Source organism: Prosopis cineraria, unplaced genomic scaffold (assembly GCF_029017545.1).
Source record: "Prosopis cineraria cultivar Desert tree isolate PC_DT_omini unplaced genomic scaffold, ASM2901754v1 PC13, whole genome shotgun sequence".
In the NCBI taxonomy this organism is placed as follows: domain Eukaryota; kingdom Viridiplantae; phylum Streptophyta; class Magnoliopsida; order Fabales; family Fabaceae; genus Prosopis; species Prosopis cineraria.
Window position 1 is genome coordinate 18,585,183 of NW_026555344.1, and position 21,152 is coordinate 18,606,334.

Below are 21,152 nucleotides of genomic sequence, written 5' to 3' on the forward strand. Positions count from 1 at the left end.
TAAATCCAAGATAACCATAAAATAAATAATAAATCCTTATACAAAATGGGTAAATCCTTATTCAAATATTCCTAATAGATAATATTAATATCTTAAATAAATTTTAATTATTCCTAACTACCCACTCTCCTATATTCCATAACTTCAGTTTTGCATCTTTTAATCTAAACACAACCTTAAACCCCCCCAAAAAGAAAAAAGGTCTCCTAAAAACTGAAACATCTATTTTCAGATTTTAAGAAAGTAGTTCAAATTGTTCCGTCCAAAAACAATAAAAAAAAAAGAAAGAAAACAATGAAAGTAGTTCAACTTCTACTTGTCCAATAAAGATATCGGACATTAGCATCACTTATTGTGGAACCATATTCATCAACATTTTTTTTTTTGGCAAATAATTGCGCATTCAAAACTACTGAAACCCTTTCATTTCTTATGTTATTATCCCTTCATTTGCAATTTCATAAACATTAATTTGTAACCAACACTCCTCCTCTTTTTATAATGGAAAAATGAAAATATAACCTTGTCAATTTTTTAATCAATTTTATGATTTGGTATTATTTTCCGTGATTATGATTTTTAAATGATTGATATTACTCTTGTTATGATAAGAGTAATTTTGTAAATTCCCACTTAGGCTCAATACAGTAAATGATATTTGGTCCAGATTTGAAATTTTTCAATTTTTGGGTCCTATAATGAAATTAATTTTGTCTTTTATCCTCAAATGTCAATTCTCCTTCTACTTTTATTAGGTAGAAGATTTTGCTTTTTACTAGCTTAATATTGATCAATGTATAGAGCACTCTTATGTTTTAAATGTTTGATTCGTAACTAACATTCCCATATTTATAACTGCATAAATCAATATTCACAATTATTTTAATAAAATATTTTGAAAGGAGAGTATTTTTAATAGATGTTTGGGATCAAACCACAATGCTGGTGTTTTAGCTACTATTTATAGTCATTCCATGATTTGTAACGAAGTTAGCTGCAAAATACTGGACGAACGCGCAACTACTATAACACAAGGAAATTGACAAGTAAAGTAAAGTTTTTTAAGAAGTAATGTAGTTGATTTTAATGATAACAGCTTAACAAGTAACGGATTTATCTTGCGGCATGAATTTTTATTATTAATCAACTGCATTACTATTTAAAACCTATATTTACTTGTTAATATATATCATTGTATTACTTCTTAATTACATGCACACATCAACATTTTGTTTTAGAATTTTATTTCAAATCTGGCTCAACATCATGCAGTAGTGGAATTTAATATTGTGGTGAGTCATATTGAATGGCCCGGCCAGGTGAGTACATGACCACGAGAGTCGAACATTCACATTGCTGCGTTGGCTTATCATTAGAAAAAAAAAATAGTCTTTTTCTCATGAAAATTTTCCTCAGCCATTGAAATATGAGGAATTTCTTGCAGCATATCTCACAAAAAATTGGTTTATGCATAATTCTCACACATTTTTCTCATGGCTATAATATGAAGGAACTATCTATGACAATGGCGTGAGAAAATCTACAAAGAACTATGGCGCGTTATGGCACCAATTTGGCTGCAACTTTCTCATAGCCATCAGGCATCAGAAATAAAAAAGATGGTTGTCAAAACATAGAAAAAAACAAACTTCTCATGGAGAATATGTAAAAGAAATTCTCACATATTTCTGTGTGAAACTTTCCTAAATGAGAAAGTTCCGATGCTGTTTTTTCCGTGAGAATTTGTTTCAGATAGCTTTCCATGAGAAATCTTCAAGTGTTTCTCAAAGCCTATACACTGTGAGAAATCATTCTAACGATAGGAGGGCCTTCTCACAAATATACCATCATGAGAACGAGTTCCCACATTTTTTGTCTGTGAGAAGTTCTTTTCATATGGTTTTGTGTGGGAATCCTATCAGTGGTTAACCATGCTCTGCAAGCACCTCTCACAGCTCATATACTGTGAGAACCTCTCTTCAATTTTGTTCCATGAGAAAGTCTTAATCCTTTCAAGTATTCTCACAACATATATGTCAAGAGAACTTCTCTCAATTTAGTACGTGTGAGAAATTATTATTTAGAATGTTTCTCAAATTTATTAGTTGTGAGAACCTGCCCTTGATGGTCATTATGAGAAAAATTATTCAAATGTATATTTCTTTTTTCAATAATTTTGTTAAATAATATTAATTAACTAAAAAATATTTTATTATTTATAAAAATTTTTTTTAAGTTAAATTTTTATATTTTATATGAAGTTGATTATTAATCATAGAAATAGTTTATTTTTACTACAAATAAAATTAATAATAGATATAATAAAATCAAGTAGATATAAAGTTTTCTCGCAGTCTTTATGTCATGAGAACTCTCTCAAAATTCCTACCGTGAGAAAGTATTATTGTGAACAATTTTTCATAGTTTATTAGATGTAAGAAACTCCTTTGATAAGGGATGTGAGGAATTATTCAAGTGTATATTACTTTTAACAATAATTTTATTAGATAATATTAATTAACTAAAAAATTAGTTATATGAAAAAATTAATTAAATGTATATTTTTTATTTTATATGAAGTTGATTATTAATTAATTAAAAATAATTTAGATAATATTGGTTTTCTATAAATGCTCAAACTAAAGGTGAAAATATGGGCCAACACAACCCACATGGGTTGGGGGAAGGAAATGAGTTAGGTTGGGCGCAACCCATTTTTATATGAGCAAGGACTCTCACCCACTCCAAACCGTGAGGGTTTGTAGATTAATGAAGCCATAAATATCTTTTACTAGAGCTCTTAATATTTTTAACTCAAACAATTGTACATATTGTCCCTATGTGCATTATATTGTGTGTGCGCATTTCAAACTTTCACATTTGCTCCTTGTATAGTACGTCATCACAATGACATATATATAATTCACGTGTTTTCAATGGATTAATAGGGACGTCCTCACTGTGCATGGCTTTGCAATCTGTCTATATATAGGCCACAAAAAGGAGAGCCATACACCAAGACAACAAAGAGATTTAGAGCTGCGCGCATATCAACTCTCAAACTGTTCATCCAATCCAAATGGTATGACTCTATTATATATCTATCAGGTTTTATCTTTTTTCCTTCTCTGATAATTACATTCTCATGGTCTCACGAGTTGATTGGTTTTCACTTACTTAGGCATCTTTGAGGGTAATCATTTCATTAGGGCCATGGGGAGGTCCAGGTGGCGACCATTGGAGTTTCAAGACTGATCGTGGGATTGCTGGAATAACCATGAATGTAGGAGAACATATTCAGTCCATTTCATTCAAAGATGCTGGTGGTGATGTTTCAGGGACATTTGGTGGCAGGGACCCAAATGAATTCAGTGAAGTAATACAGGTATCTTTGGTTAATAATTTATTAATAAATTATCACTGCTTATAACAACAATAACAACAACAACAACAACAATAATAATAATAATAATCATCATCATCATCATTGTTGCTATTTTACTTTCCTTGTCCATGTGCAGATTGAATTTAGCTGGCCCTCAGAGCTTTTGAAATCCATAACCGGAAACTTATGGAATTTACAAGGACTTATTAGTAATCACGTCCCTCTCATTTACTACAAATCTCAAAAGTTATGGACCTTTTGGAAATTCTACCGGCGAGGATTTCTCTGTTTCGATATCAGAAAATAACATTGTCGGGTTCCATGGGAGATGTGGTTACTATCTTGATGCAATTGGTGTTTTTGTGCAACCAGCAGTAAGTAATCTATTCCACTATAATATGCTATTAAACCATGCATTAGATTTTATTATTCTCAAGATAAAGTAGTGAAGTCTTTTAATGATGGCTTGGAAATATTAGGCCTTGTGATTGCTCCCGCAAGTGTAAGGGATTGACATAATAAAAATTCATGGAGTATTCTAAGAGTCAAACTTAAGGAAAAGCTGTTAACTTTGTAGTAAAAATTCTTTTTTATCTTATAATTTAGTGATAAGAAGAAAATATATAAAACTAGTTAAACATGTATAAAAATAATAATAAATATAACCAAATGCAATTCAAAATATATACCTACTTATCTAAAAACATGCCCTCCTCACCTTCTAAATTTTGATGATGGATTTTAGCAGAATAGTTGCTTTATGATTCTCATTATAGATTGTTCAATCTGAAAATACAACAAGTATTATCCCATTACATGGGTTACTCTGCTATATGGATTAATGTACAACGTTATCAACAAACAAGCCTTACGTTGAAAATTTTTAAAAAAAAAAAAATTAAAAAGACCTTACCAAAACTTGTTAGCAGCACACTCAAAGAATATTGATGTTGGTGCAGGATTCAAGTATCACATGCGGGCCTTGGGGAGGATCCGGGGGAGCTCGACCTTTTAGTTTTAAGGTGGAAAAATGGATAAAAGAGATAATCGTGCTGCAGGAAGCCGTATCAATTCCGTCGCTTTTAAAGATGCCAGTGGTGAAGTGTATGGAAAGTTCGGTGGTGAGGATCCACACGACTCCGGTGTGGAAAGAATAATAAGTCTAGTTTTTTTTTTTTATGGGTTGAAAAAAAAATAACAAATCATATCAATCATTTCTTTAATTTCTCTTTCTTATATTTGGCCGAGCAAATTCTTTTCCATATTTGTGTGATGAAATTGGCAAATGTGTAGATTGAGATCAATGGGCCATCCGAGTATCTGACATCCATAGCTGGGACTTTCGGATGTTATAAGGACCATAAGGTGATCACGTCACTATCTTTCATAACGAACTTGAACACTCACGGATCTTTTGGCACTGTTAGCGGCACTTCTTTCTCATCCATGCCAACAGAAGGAGGTGTCGTGATTGGATTCCATGGAAGAGGTGGCTATTATGTTGATGCAATTGGAACCCATGTGAAAACTTTTACATTAATATAATTTATAATAAACAGAGAGTGGATGTTGTACTTGAATAATTCTCCATACATTTTCTGCTATCATGTGTGGATGTGCAAGTGTGTGAGTTGTCCTCTTGTGTTGTTGATGACGAGGCTTTTATAGCTCTCTTGCTTTTTTCTATTTCTTTATGGTTGTGTTATGCGTCCGCGTCATGACTTTGTGGGTTAAATTGTGCTAGCCACTTGGTGCAATATAATAAAAAGCTTTCCGTACGCAGTGCAGTGCAATGGTATAGCTTGATATCTTATTCACGCAGCTTGAATTTGTCACCCCTAGTCCTCAATATGATGCGTGGTAGTTAGATCTTATATATTTAATAATCAACTTTTAGCAAAAATTCTATTTAATCAAATGTTTAAAAAGATAATCGGGAAATAATGATAGTTTTGTTATGAAAAATAGAGATTGAGAGGAGAAGAGAGAAACCTAAAAGGAGAGAATGAGAGAATTGAAAGCTTTTTCATCTCAATGTGTATGATACAACTGAGGTGCTTTCTTTCTATAAATATGGATATAACAATTAAATCAAATAAAAATGCACAAGATAATAATAACTTAAAGATATTATAAAAATCAAAAGATGTTAGAGGATCTAAAAGATATGGATATCCACATGATATTCTAATATTTAACATTCCTTCTTGGATGTTCAGATGTTGTGCTTTGTTAAAACTTTACTGTTACCCCCAAAAATAAAAGATGACCGGCACAGATGTGAGTCATATTATACATCCCTTAAGTTTCAAATGGAGAAATTTTTTTTCATTTCTAAAATATATCTAGATTTATATTGAATTTTGAGATCCTGGATAATATTCATTATAATAGAATAAATAGGCCTTTTTTACTTATTAAATTTATTGAAGTCTGAGAGATGAAATCACTAGTATTTTCAAGTGAATTATCTCCATCACAAGGCTAAAAGATGTGCACATAATATATTTTTTCCTCATAAACTTCAAATTATGAATTGATTATAATATACACGTGTGGCCAGATTCAAATACACACACAGATATTTGCATGTACAACATTTATACAATTATATAACCAGTTCACTGATAAAACACACAAATTGAGATATGATAGATACGATCTTCCATTACAAAATAATTTTTAATTTTTCATAATTAGTTTTATTGTTCTGATGCATGCATTCGCATATATATATATATATATATATAAAGATAATAAAAAATCCCTATTGGGACTTGAAATATTTGGGAAAATATCATTGAAATATCTCTCGAGAGTTTTCATATCAAAGAAATACTTTAAAAATCTAAAACTTCTTCACTGCAACCCCAAGTACCCAGCTATCTAAATATAAGATTTTATGAGAAAAAAATCTAGTTAACCCACACAATTTTATGGATGCATAAACAAGCATCCCTTCGAGTTTTGACAAGTAATCATACGTAATTAATAACAATCTCTTCAGAAATAAACAAGTTGCAAAAACTAATAGCACGTGTCTAATTGCATAAGTGTTGGTCTTGCATATAAGCAATTATTCATTTGAGTTTTAACAAAGTAACTTTACATAATTAATAACAATCCATTCATAATTAATAAATGACTATAGCTAATGGCAAAAGTTTAATTGCACAACTGCTGGTCTTGTGTAAGCAAACATTCATTTCGGTTTTCACAAGTAACTATATGTCATTAATAACAATCCATTATAATTAACAAGTAATTATAACTGATAGCACATGTTTAAATACAAGTGCTGGTCTTATATAAATAAATATCCATTTGGGTTTTGACAACTAATTATATATATACATAATGAAATTATTAAAATTTAGGGGTAATTATGTCTTTTCTTATAAAATCTTATTTTAAAAAAGGTATCAAGAGAGTGTAATGAAATTTCAATTTTTTAATGACTTTCTTTGACATAAAAACTCTCTAGGGGTCTTTGGATGATATTTCTCCAAAATATTTTAGATTTAGGAACAAGCTCTATGCTAATGGTGTGCTACCTCTTACTTGCCACACCTTCTGTGTTCAAACTTGACATCCATTCAAATTTAAGAATTCTTGATGCTTTATTAAACCTAGCTCACTTTCTAAAATTATCAAGTATACCTTCAGAGATTGTGAAAGATATCTAGAAGTCCATAAATGTTGGAAATTATATCATAGGGCCAATCGTTGTACTATAAACATTGTTATTTATAGAACTTCTCTTTTGTTATTATACTAATTGCATGTTCACTATAATAGATGTATACTTAGAAAAAATATGTTAATTGTCATAAATGTCCCTAATTGGTCATCTATGAGAGATCATAGATGAAACAAGACTAGTATGACTTTAATTAATTATTGAGATATAAATCAAAGCCCTAAGTACATAGGGTTTGAGGTGCTAGACCAACCCACTATGAAAAAGTTTCATAGTACATAAGCTTATCTTATATGTAACCATATTACTAAGCCCTTTGACTTGAGATCATCATGGATTCCTACATGATGACCACTGAACTTTAACCTAGTCAAAAGTCACATTTGATTGGTGATCATAAAGGCTACGATCAAGTTTAATAATATCATGCAAAGGAATATGAGTGATCAAGATAAGATTTATCCCTCATGCTAATTGAGAGATATTATTAGGCTCCTCGATGAGTAAGACTGAGAAAATATATGGCCATACGATAATAGAAAGAGTTTTTCTATTGTTATAATTAGTACACTCAAAGATCAAGAAAGTAATGGTTAGGTAAAGGAGAATGACAATTCCATGCCTCATACACGATCGAAATATCGCGTGACAAAAGGGATGTGATATGGTTACATGATAGGTTACATCAGATCATTGATCCCTATATGAATTAGGTAGTTGTAATATCTTGCTAGAAGCCACTTGTGACTTGTAGGCTAGTAGCGTAATTAGCCTACTGCCAATTTCATTTAGGCCTATAAGGTTGCACATAAAAAATAGCCCAACTTGGGCTATAATATCCAAGTTCATTTAATCTGGAATGTGTCTAAATTCAATAAATGTAATACTTTTTTATGGTGAACAAACTATATATATATATATATATATTTTGAATATTTATTTGATAAATATTTATATATCTATATATTTATATGAAATATAAAATTCAAAATATAATTATATATATTTTTGATATATATATTCATGTCTATATATATATGATATGTATATATATATATATGTAATATCCTCCTTCTTCTAACCCTGATTAACTCTAAATCTCAATTAATAGAAGATTAGATTAAGGTAAATAACATAATACCAAGTTTACAAATCAATATAAAAAGTTGGGATTCTAAGTTTTCAAAACTAAAACCATTCCCAATGATCTTTGAAAGAAATAAATTAGAGTTCACAAATTATGCGGAAGCATGGGATCATTTCAAACATTAGTGCATTTGCTAAAGAATCAAGAAAACAAAGTGATTCAAACAAAACTAAGGCGTATGCCACGGCTCATTGAACATGAGCTGCGACGTGTTCGTCTATATGCCATGGGCCATGACTCATAGCACCATGCGCCACGGCACATTACATGTATCATTATAGCAACTTTCTGCTATCAAATAACAGCTTCTGGGGCAAACTTTTGATACACCTCATTCCTCCATCAGACGTCGATTGACGTGAACTAAGTATCTACAGAAAGCCCTTTCCAAAATCTAACTAATGGCCTTACTTTCATAATCAAATTATTACACAATCAAAATTTAGACACTCTTTTCAAAACTTATACTTTTTCAACATGTTTCTCAAAACTAAGTATCTAACTCATTCACCAAAAGCCAATAGCCGTTAATACCACTTAGACCACATGCAATACACCAAAACTAGCTTGTGCAATGCATCACATCATATTAAACACTTATAGATCACAATTTCACTACTCGATCCCTTAATCTCAAAAACATACAAGGGGGAGTTTAAGTCACTTTTCATTAAATGTTTCACAATCACCACATATTATGCCCAACTCTTACTTGCATTAGTATTTGGTCTTATCACAGATATCACATTTCATAGACTCACTCCCTAGGGCCCAAAATACACTTACAACTCACAAAATATATAATGTAAGTAAGAACCAAAAATGGACTAATCCTAGTTAGCAATTTCAATTGTCACATATATATAATGACAAAAAAATAAAGAGGCCTACTAAATAGGATCACAGTCCTAAGCCTCTAGTTGCTTTCCTCTATTCGATCCTCTTAAGTTATTCCCTATACTGTTGAAGATAGTGGGGTGAATATAACTACTCAGTAATTAAGGTCTAACTAACTTATACTAATGCATATCAATTAATTTAAATGCAAGTGGCAAATATAATCAATTCTCCAAACCGTATAAAACGTTTAAGAGTATAAATTCACATTTCTAGGCGTAATAGCATATATTTGGGAAGTAATGCCTTTTAACAATTTCTATGCAGAATAAAGTTTGTAACACAATCAAATGACATATACTCTAAAGTGATTAAGACTCAATTCATGATTATCATCATTCGGGTCACAACACAGATAACTATGTTTCCTTATTCACTATATACATGATCATACCTCTCTTATATCCTCCTTATTCCTCTGACATGAAACCGTGAGCTATAACATAATAGGATAGTCTATAATCTAGGACTTTCCTAGCCTAAACACTTGTGAGGGGATTACCCAACCAAGGTTTACCCATCTCACTTGTGAAACATGGTTTTCCCCATTTTGTCACACTATGGGGTGTCATACTCCTTAAACTAGCTTCCTCATTGAACCAGTGGATAGCTAGCTAGGTTTGAGTCCCTTGTTGAACCAGTGGGACAATAAGTATATAAATAATTCAAGCAAGCCATCAACTCGGATGGAAGCCCTACCATGTGGATTTAATTCTCTACTCCTCCTTTTAGGCAAACTCCTGCCTCTCATGATCATGCAAAGCATATATTATGCGACATTTCAAGGCATGCAATTACTTAATGTCAAGCATGCACAAACACATCATCGTACACTAAAATCACATCAATAAATACCATTCAATAATTGAACTCCTTATATTCATTAAACTCCCCAACTTTACTTTCATTGAACTCCACATAACTAATTTCATTAAACTCCACCATTTTGCAAATTATTCAACTCCATACAATACATATACTCAAAACTTCATTGACAAGAAATCATTGTACTCTACCAAACACAACATCATTGGAATTCTATACCAATCAATCATTGAACTCCTATATCAATCAATCATTCAAATCATAATTCATATCATTGAACTCCCAATTAAACAAATCATTGCACTTTATGTTTTCATAATCATTATACTTCACTCATTAAAAATCATTAAACTTTAAAATTTTAAAATCATTGAACTATATTAAATCACCACTTCAATAGTGAGCTCTTCAAACAAAACAAGGCACATGTGCATTTTAATAAAATCTCACACAGGTCAATTATCAAATATTGATCAATAAACTAATTAACACACAAAAGTACAAGATAGAATTGCCCCAGTTATTTCAAACCTTTGCGAGATCAAAAGTTTCACCTCTTAAATACTCACTCCCAAAGCTTTCAAAAAGCTTGAATGGTACCAAAGATAGTCACTCTATAAGCATTTACAATGCAACTCATCAATATCTACATTTGGTCTAAGTTTTACTAATAATTCAACACTTCTTAATACTCAAGATTCATTCTTGACTCATATAAAAGTACCCATAAGGTTTCTTAGCTTCCTTAAAGCCTTATTAACATCATTGAGCTCTTTAATGGTCATTAATGGAAACACATTGTTCCAACTAACACCTTAATAGGAATTTTAGGTATTTATTACTCCCCAACTATCAAGCATCATAACTCCATAAATATCAAGTTTTATTAGCTCAATCTAGTCCTATTAACTCTATTTAAGTTAATGGATTTGGACCCATAGACCACATGGATTGAAAATTACCATTATCAACCAAACCTTAACTTCTACCACTAAGAAAATGGAAGAAGAGAGAAGGACTTAGGTATAGGAAGCTTACCTTTGATGTTTATGAGCTCCAAAATACTCCTAATACTTAGATTCTCTTGGCCCTAGCATTGCTCTCCTGTTGCTCTCTTATATTTCTTTATTCTTCCTTTGTTTTTTGCTTCATCTTGTGAACTTATGATAGTAGAAAGTGACCATACCCTGCGATGGACGCATAATGCACCGCGGCACATGGTACAAAGAGCCTCTCCCAAACGTGTTGCCACACATATGCTGTGACAACTTATCCACAAGCCAGGGGGCGTGGCACAGAACTTTTCTTTTTAGAATTTCTTCCTCTTTCATTTTTGGGTGACTCAATTCTCCATTGGACCCACGTTTAGAGCTGAAATTAAAACCAAACATGCCTGTTAGGCCTATCTGGACACACACCTCGCTAATACACTTAATTAATCTAATGAGACTTAATTAATCCGATTTAAAAATCAAGGATGTTACAATATATGATATATGAAATTATATATATATATACAGTATACATATATTTTTGAAATATATGTATATATATTCATGTATATGTATATATAATATGTATATATTATATTAGTTTTAAATTTAATTTTATGTGATAAATTAAATTTAAATAGCTAACATAATATGAGAGAATATCATGTTAGTTATATAATTTAAATTCATGAGATAAATTTGAATCAAATATGATATCATAGTTTAAATTTATGAGATAAATTTAATTAAATTTTTATAGGCTCTTTAAATGGAAGGTAAAAACCCTAATCTATATATTATATATAGATAAGGACATGCTTCATGTGTGTGAGAGAGTTAGAAAAGTCCAGATAGTAAAATGCAATAAGGGCCACAAAAACACCCTAAAGAAAAGTGTCGTTCGAGCGCTAACATGCCATCTGAGTTGAAAATTGTTCGTGTGGATACCAATAGAGGGAGTAGATCTACATTGTCAGCTCCTAAAATCCAATTTCTTAAAGATAACACATGAAAAGATTTCACTTAAAAGGTACTTGTTCGATCCACCTTAACTTAAATGAGTTCGTTCGATCCATATCAAGATAGGGATTTAAAATTTTAATCTTTTGCTGCACCTTCCCATCTAACAATAAGATCATCAGTGGGAGTTGGTAGCTTTATACAGATATTAATCTTAGTAAATTCCAGCTATCGCTACAAAAAAATAACTTTCAGCGGTGACTCTAAAAAATTGCCTCTGAAAATGAACAATCTACAGTAACAATAAAAGTTGCTATTGAAAGTTTGACTTTCTACGATGATATTAAAAGTCACCATTAAAATGGTGACTTTCAGTGGCAATAATATATAGTCACCGCTGATTGTCAGACTTTTAGCGGCGACAAGTGTATGTTGCCGTCGAAGGTCTGAGTTTCAGTAGCAACATATAAGTCACCGTTGAAAGTTGACAATCAGTGATGACTTTTTAGAGTCCCCACTGATTGTCAACATATTTTAAAGTATATCATAATATAATTTTATGAAACTTATGTTATAAGTTTCAATGGCGATATATATGTTACTGTTGAAAGTTGACAATCAGCAGCAACTTCAAAGTCGCTGTTAAAAGTATTCAAAGTCGCCATAGAAAGTTTGATTTTATATTTTCATCATAATTTTTTATTTTTGTTTAATTTTTTTAAGACAATAATTTTGTTGTATTATTGTAATTTTATAATGAATATATAAAATAATATAATGAGTTTTCATATAATATATTTTATGGATAAATTGAAACTTTAAAATAATGAAATTATTTTAAGATAATGTTAAGGCATTATTTAATGCTAACGAGCCAGAGTAAAGAATTAAACCAAATCGTATTATTTTACATCAATTTTTATTATCAAGTCATGTTTGGTTTGATTTAGTCTAACTATTTAGGCCAGTTTGGTTAATTGGTTTTGGTCAATTAACACCAAATCTAACTAAATTAACTAATACATACCTCAATGTGAAGTGATAAATTCATTCAAAAATCTAATGTTTGATTTTTTTAATTTGGAATACATGAAATGTGGTAATAAGTCTCTATTTTCAAATGTTTTATGAAATAAATTGATATTTTAAGCAATAACACTACTTGCTTATAATAATTAGACATGTGATAGTTAAATTTATTCATTCATAGAATGATATTTCATTTAATCTAATTTTTAATTCAAATTCTACATTTAATACTAGTAACTTTAGAGCTTGATGCAAGTTTAGATGTTCCCAATTTGATGGCTAATGATAGCAAAAAGAAAGATGAAAAGAAAAAAAATGAGATATTCTAAAATTTCATTTTTTACTTTTACAATATACAAAATATATCCATGTACATGATGCTATATGATTTTTTTTTGTTTGATGCTATCTTGCAACATAAATATAAAAAAATTAGATAATATAGTGTATAATTTTCTTATAAAATTATAATATAGTGTATAATATAGTGTACAATTGCTCAACATAATACTAAGTAAAACAAAGTTGTTTGCTATACTAAACCAAATTATTCTAAATTATAAAATCTAATGAGAAAAACTAAAATAAAAATATACAGTTCCCTTATGTTTGGCTCACAATTGAAAAATATACTCACACCATTCCTTAATAACTTCATTGATGTCATGATCCCTGAATTCTTCACAGTATGAATCAAGATAATATTGCAATAATGTAATATGACAACAAAGTTAATTACTTCAACAAATTAAAATTTATAATTACACATAATTGAATCTAAATAACATACATACCATAGCGGGGATTACAGTCATCCCATGAGTGATGATGTCTTTAAAAAATCTCATGATACAATATTCACAATTCTTGCTATATGCTATTTGTCGTGGGCACTGCATAGAAAAACTAATAAACATGTTATTGAATTAATTAGAAAATTAAAATTAATTGTTAAAATTAGTAGTGATAAGTACCTTTATTATCTTCCAATTAGGGTAGGCCAAATCATATGACTTGTATCTTGATGGTACATGCAAGTTCTTTTCTGTGCAATAAAGTACCATAGCCTTGATAAGAAAAAAAAATAAGTTGAAATTAGAAATTCAAAATGAAAAAATATATAAACATTAATCAAAATATAAACTTATAAATTAAATAATTTCATTATGTATGGTCTATTATCTGGTTGCCCATTAGCAAAATCCAGATAGTAAAACTTTGCAATTTTAACAGCAATAGGCATAATGCCGATCAACATCCTATGGCTCCTAAAACAATTTGAAAGCACATGTAATGAAATTCAAAGTGACAAGATAAATTAAATTAATTAGGATACAACTAAACTCACCCTTGTACATAAAGTACCAGAAATAACGTCCTTGCAGTAGTGTTCTTTGTCTTGAAGTACTTTGCTAATGTTTGAGCTTGGCTATGCCGCACCTCAGTAGTGATGTTATGATGAGCAAAGATATCATGAGGACAGACAAAGACAAATTTTGACACAAGATCATCAAGGATGATAAAATTTTCATATAGGTACCTAAATGAAAAAATAAACAAATTATTATATTATATTAAATTTAAAATATAATAAAAGTCATATAAACAATATCTACCTCACATAAAAATAAACCACATTTTGGCTTATCGAAACGCGCTTGAGGACTTCATTGACCATTTCAACCCTAATTACATTGTGTTGTTCTCTGTTGTACATGCTCTAGTCAAAGTTGATAAGCACTGTAAAATCAACAAACAACTTTGCATATGCCTCAAGTGTGCTCTGATAGGTTTTTGGTAATTGGTTCGGCACGGCTTTCTCAACCTTAAATAATTAGCCTGATTGTCTAGTGATGCCCTTCCCCTTGGACTGCACACTAATTATATAGTTAGAGACTAACATAGGAAATATATACATAAATAGGTAACTAGCATACCTGTTGTCGATTTTATGCTTCATCTTCTACACAAAAGCAAACCTTAGGCCATGCAATAAAGTTGCCACTTGCTTCTCTAACAGTGAATGCATTTAAGGTGGGAATGGGCAATGGGTAGTTGGCATTAATAGGTTCAAGAATCAACCCTCGTAAATAGTCTATAGGCATTGGCACATTATGTATGGTATCAAGGATATTAAACACATGACCTCTTGCCACTTTGTGTCTACCAGGGCTATTTGCCACGAAAAAGCAATCGTGCTCGCCCTAAATGAAAATAAGTACAAGTTAATGAATAATTGTGAACCAAAGTTAAGGAATAAAAATAATATATACCTCAAGAATTTGACTAGATGGCTGGGCCATAGTATAACTATCTATCTTATTGGGGCTAATGTGCTCAAAGGGTGAGTTCCTAGAATCATTAGCCTTAAGCAGTGCCTCAACCATCTTTTGCTGGGCTTGTACTTGTTGTTTTAAAGCATTAAACTCAGCTGAAGAAGGCACATCTTTTAGAGTCTTCTTTTTGCCCACTATTTGATTCCTCAAGACCCCCATGCCAACGTTCTTAACATGACTCGGGTGATCACGATTCCCAATGCCTTTTCTAAGATATCTTCATCTTAGGGAAGCTTGCATTTAGAAACTTCTTCTGAGATGATGCTCTATTCATCATAATTTGGAAATCACAAGTTATTAAAATAGAAATTATTAACATGTTATCTAAAGTTAATAATGATAGTACTTACAACTTTTTCAGCAAGTTTTTAAACATGGTCAGCCACATAGTTGCCATCTTTATTAATTTGGCCTAATATAAACAGTCAGCCAATGATATAAAGCTCTCTGGTATGCCCTCTTCATCAATCTATGCATTAAAATATACTAGTAACATCACAAATTGCATATCAATTAGTAAATTCAATACATACCACTTGTTGCTTGATCCCTGAATATCCTAAGTGCCCTTTTAGGAAGGAGAAAAGATTTTTTGCCCTCAACTTTCTATTCTTTTGGCTCAGTTCCTACACAAAAATAAAAAGTACCATAAAGTCTAATGATTATTTCATACAAAATAATTACACAAAATATCATAATCCTTACTAAGAATGATTTGTCAAGGCACTTGGCAACAAAAGCATCCTAATGCTCTTATTTTACAATAGGTCTTATCAACTTAAGGACTGTAGGACTAATATGGCCACTAGCATAAGTTATGTATTTTAATCCTACAAAATATCGGAAGGCTCGATGTGCCTTACATGCTACTTCCATGACAAAATGCCCTCGATTGGCATCAATCTCAAATGCTGACTGCTTAATCAACAGATTTAAGATATATAAGTTAGAAAATTGACATGATAATATAATAAACCAATTAATATTATAAATACATATATATATTACCTCAATTTGTTCCCATATGAAATCCATGAAGGCTGAATCTACATCATGCTAACTGTTAATTGATAATCCTAAATGTCCTCTGGTCACAGCCCCGATGTAGTTGGAGAATTTATGCTTGTTAGTCCTAATTGGTTGACCATTCGAATTCCATTGAAGAAAATATTTCTGTCTAGCCAACCATCTTTGATTAACCTTACCCATATGTACCAAACCTTTCCTAATTGATGCAGCCACAGTTTCTTGAGCATTTTTAGCCATAGGCTGACTGGTGGATGTAGAGGGATGATCACCTATCAGCAAGTCAGGAAGTGGGTTAGTCGGTGAGTCAAGGGGTGAACTAGTGGCATTGCGAGGATTATCCAATAGGTAATTGGTCAGAGTATGGTCACTATGTCTTCTGGGTGGTATTTTAGAAGCCATTTACCTGTAATGAAATTGTTAAAAGATAAAACACAATGTAATTAAGAAAATTAAAATACACAAGGTTAAGAAATAGTAATTAAAATACACAAGGCACAAATTGTAATTAAGAAAATTAAAATACACAAGGCATAAATAAAACACAAATAGTAATTAAGAAAATTGATTACTACAAGACTAAGTTGATATTTTTCTTTTCCTTGTCTTCTTTTGAACTTTTTCTACCTTGGTAGCTTGATTTAATTTCTTAATCTTCTTTTTCATTCTTTTGCCCCTTTTTGAAATCCAAATACCTTCGTTGTAATCATGTCTTATATAGTTGGCACCATCTTCAATAAGATTGCTTTCAAGCACAGTCTCCTCAAATGGATCATCCTCAATAACATCAATCATCTCTCTAATTATTTTGTTTGACAATAAAACAATAGACTAATTTTGTTTTGCAAGATCAAGAATATAGGACACTTGTTTAGCCTATGATGCCAAAATAAAAGGCTCATTTTTATTTCCATGCCTTGTAAGATTCACTTGTATGGGCCCAGACAATGCATCATATTAAAGGCCACTTTTATAATCAACCCAACAACAACCAAAGACTGGAACTTTAAACTTAAAATAGTCCAACTCCCATATGTGTTCAATCACTCCAAAATATGAAATTGATGCATATATAGGATTTTTGTCTTTGATACTGGAAATATGCATCGCTTCAGCTATAAGAGTTACACCACTATTTTGCCTTGTTCTCCGATCATCTAGCTCTTTGATGTAAAATGTGTATCCATTAATTACATAGCTATTGTAAGAGACAACTTGTATGTTTGGACCTCTAGCTAACTATTTTACTCTTTCAAAAACAGAAGTATGATCAAAATTGTACTTATTAGAAATATGCTTTTTTAACCAACTTGTGAAATACTTATTATGTTCTTTCTCATACCAAGGTTTAGTTCTTCCAGGATTATCCTTTTTAATGTTAGACTTGTGCTTTTCTGCATACTTGTCAACCTCTTTAGAGTTATGCAACATATAAAGGTGTGCTTGCTCCCAATGTTTTTCTGAGATAGTGACTAATTTAACCCCCTTCATTCCTTCCCAATCTTCTCTTCCCATATGCTTATCTATTGGAATCCTAACATTTTTGCCATCTCTCAAGTACTCTTGAAAGAATTCAACAGCTTCTTCACTAATGTACTTTTCAACAATGCAACCTTTAAGTCTGCTTTAGTTTTTCACATACCCTTTTAGTACCTTCATGTTACGTTTTATTGGGTACATCCATCTTAAATAAGCTAGGCCACACATTTCTACCTCCTTAACTAAGTGAATAGTAAGATGAATCATTATGTCAAAAAATGCAGGTGGGAAATTTTAAGTTCACATAATGTCCTTATAATTCGGCCTTGCAACCTTGGCAATTTACGAGGGTTGATCACTTTACTACAAATAGACTTAAAGAAGAAACATAGTTTAGTTATTGCATTACGCACCTCATTGGGTAAAATAGAACGTATGGCTACTGGAAGAAAATTTTCTATCAACACATGACAGTCATGAGATTTTAAATCTTTCAACTTCAAGTCTTTCATTGACACAACATTTTTGATATTGGAAAAGTAACCTTCTAGAACTTTAATTGCACTAAGAAACTCACATAATGCCCTTTTTCCTTTTTTGGATAGTGTGTGAGTTGCTGGACAAAGAAACGTACGATTTCCATTCTCCTCCGGTACCAAGTCTTCCCTTATGCCCATAGAAAACATATATAGCCTTGCTTTTATGCCATCTTTGCTCTTTTCTAGAATTTGTAGTAACGTATGAACAATACTTTCACAAACATTTTTTTCAATGTGCATTATATCAAGAAAATGCCTCACATCCAAGGTCATACAATATGGCAAATCAAAGAAAAATAGATCTTTTCTTCTACCTACTTGCACTGATGTGCCTCGCAAGAGGTTTTTCAAATTCAATATCTAAATCCTTAACCTTTTTAAATAGCTGATCACCAGATAAAAATGGAGGTGGCCTACCTTCTGGATTACTACCAAAAGATTTAATTAATCTTTGATAATAATGTTGTTGAGGAAACTATCTACGATGTCCCATATAGACATTCTTCATGCCATGTTCTAATCTCACTGATTGTGTGCTATCTTCACAAATAGGGCATCCATGTTTCCCTTTGATTTATACCCAAACAAATTACCATACACTAGAAAGTCATTGATTGTGCCAAACAACATGGTTTTCAAATTAAATGTTTCCTTCTTGTACGCATCATACACTTCGGCACTTGTCTCCCATAATAGCTTCAAATCTTTAATTAAAGGAGCCAAGTATATGTCTATATCATTTCTTGGTTGTTTTAGCCTAGAAATTAACATAGATATCATCAAATACCTGTGCTTCATGCATAGCCATGGAGGTAGATTATACATGATTAACATCATTGGCCATGTATTATAGGTACTACTTTGCATGCCATATGGATTCATTCTGTCAGTAGGTAGTATAAGGCACAGGTTTCTAGAATCTTTTGCAAAGTTTGAGTACTCTCAATCAACCTTTTCCTAGTGCATAGAGTCAGCAAGATGCCTTAGCATACCATCTCTAATCCTCTCATTTGTATGCTATGTCAAATTTTTTGAATCTACTATACTGCTATACAAACGTTTAAACCTAGGCACTATGGGAAAGTAGCATACTACCTTCTCTAGACTCTTTTCATTATTCTTATAACGCGATGCATTACATTTAGAAGACTCAGTTAATGATGCATATTCATTCTTAAACAAAGCATAATCATTTAGGGCAAGCATGTATCTTCTCATAACTCATGCCCATAGATCACAACGCTTGTTTTGCATCATAAATTCAGGTTGAAAGCTTCTTACCTTTAATAGCATTTCATGAATCAGTGAAAGAAATTTTGTGAAGATCATATCAGTCAATCCGTCTCTTGCTTTCAAGTCGAACAATCTTAGCACAGCAATTAATTTTAAGAATTCTGTGTAATCAGTGTATAAAGGTGTCCCCGCATCATTTCTCAACCTCTCAAGCATTTCTGGACAATCTTAGAGTTCCTCTTCAATAACATTTGTCATCTCGTCAACACGATCATCCTCATCTATATTTATTTTGAAATCAAGTGACACGTACGTATTACTATACCTATGGCTTCTATCGGTCGTATCCTTGGACTCACCATGCTTATGCCAACATGTACAAGTATGATCAATTCCAAAGCACACTAAATGATCTTCCAACTCGCTCACACTAGCCTGCTTCAAAAGGCCACATTTTACACAAGGGCACACAATGTTATTATGATCTGCCTCATGTTCTAGTGCAAATCTAATGAACTCCTTCACTCTATCCACATATTCTTTTATGACTCTATTTATAGACATTCATTTCTTGTCCATGATCTCTCTCAATCTAACAAGAATAGTTGAGGGAAATGATATTAGTAACTCAATCATATTAAAAGAGTTAGTTTAATGAATATATTAATTTCTAACTCAATCAATCATGAGCCACATGATTGCAAATATGTATATCATCCCTCTCTAAGCTAATTAAATTTAAGATAATACTTACAATTGTATTAAACTAATTGTAAGTATTTTATCTTATGTGAAAACTTGCCAACAAGTGAATTCTTTTATTTATAAATTATAAATAATTTATAACATTTATTTTTATGATTTCTTCAAGCATTGTACTTGAATATATATATATATATATATGTATGTATGTATGTATAAAATCTAAACAACATTAGGGCCCATGTGTTTAAGATTAAAAAAATAATTTTATAAAAAGTGATTTATTTTGTAGAGCTTTTAAAAATATTAAGAATTATTTTATTTTGATTACATTACAATCATAAAAAATCATTTTTCACTTATAATAACAAGTAAAATATATGTTTCAATATTAACATTAATATATAAGCCCAATTGTTATAAAAATTATATATCATTAATATACATTAATATATAAGCCCAATTGTTATAAAAATTATACATCATTAATATATAAAAACTGTTTTCATTGAAATTTTTTATTCCTATTATAAACAAATAAAAAAAATTTTCTTGCATAAAAAATTCCCTTTTAATTAAAAAAAAAAGCTTAAACACAAAAGGACCCTTAAAATGCCTAACTATTAATTTCAAACAAAATTTGGTAGTATAACAACATAAAAATGAAAATTTTCAGGGCCTTTTGCCCTCATTTCAATCACAAATCATCATCATCATCATCATCATCAACAAGGACAACAACAAAATCATAAGCTATGTAAAGTTAAAAGTTACACATGAGTAACAATTTCGAGTAAGCTAAAAGTACTCATACACAATTCCAATAACTATAAAACTTCATATACAACTCAACCATCAATTAAAGAATCAAATAATAAAAAAAATTTAATCAAACTAGTTGA

General features: G+C 31.0%; 1 long non-coding RNA gene across 1 annotated transcript; it reads left to right on the forward strand.

Annotated features, from left to right (window-relative positions):
- Positions 1–3,209: 3,209 nt before the first annotated feature.
- LOC129290458 (uncharacterized) lies at positions 3,210–4,911 on the forward strand. Its single transcript, XR_008588387.1, has 3 exons — positions 3,210–3,385; positions 3,522–3,759; positions 4,345–4,911. It is a non-coding gene; the product is annotated as an uncharacterized LOC129290458 (long non-coding RNA).
- The last annotated feature ends 16,241 nt before the right edge of the window (positions 4,912–21,152 follow it).